The sequence below is a fragment of the Octopus bimaculoides genome, chromosome 2 (genome assembly GCF_046866305.1).
Source record: "Octopus bimaculoides isolate indiv1 chromosome 2, ASM4686630v1, whole genome shotgun sequence".
NCBI lineage: Eukaryota > Metazoa > Mollusca > Cephalopoda > Octopoda > Octopodidae > Octopus > Octopus bimaculoides.
Window position 1 is genome coordinate 67,015,073 of NC_142929.1, and position 900 is coordinate 67,015,972.

The window sequence follows — 900 nt, forward strand, 5'->3', positions numbered from 1 at the left end:
AATACTTGATTCATTGTAATCCAGTTACTGAGGTACTTAACAACTTTGCATGCATTAGTTTTTTTTTTTTTTTTTTTTTTTTTTTTTTTCTTTCTCCTGAGATTGCATGATAACTTTCTAAAAAATTTTTTTAATACACCGGTATGAAATATTTCCAGTAAACTTTGGTCCAGAATTATCACAACTTCTGAGGAATTTGATTGCTAAAGTTCAACTAAGCTAAATGAAACTACTCTTATTAAATGTAATGTTATTTCAAACACTTGATTCAGTAGCGTAATTCTAAGTGGAATTTTATGTAAACGTTGCAGTGTTCATTACATAAGTTTGTGGACATTTCTAAAGCATTCAAGTAAACCTGATAGTTACGTTAGTGGCACAAGCACAACATAGAATTTCTGTTTTCAAATTGAGATACGAATTAATATTAAGGAGCGAAATAGGGATACTTTCAAACTTTAGAACTATGTATTTATAAATAACGTATATTTTATACAGGAACTTATTTTCCTTTTCCTTGGTGGTTATATTAGGCCGACTTGGTTCCAGATTGTTGTGAATTGATTTTATTCCAGTTGGAAAGACACGACGTTTGAATGTTTGTGAGGATTGCCGTCTACGAAGAACATATCTGCAATTGTCACTACTACCTAAGATCAGTTACTTTTACATGTGACCCACCAACCCACTGCAGTTAAATTTAGGGATTGTCTCCCTTGCCTTTGACCATTATTAACTTTAATGATTTTTTTTCTTACCCGGTAAAATTGTTTAATTATTCGACTAAAGGCTTAGATACATAAATCAACTAATAGAAACCCGAGATAATACCATTTGTATTGTCAGAAACTTGGCTGGCTAGTTTGCCGTAACACGATGACCTTAAAATTGGAAACTTCT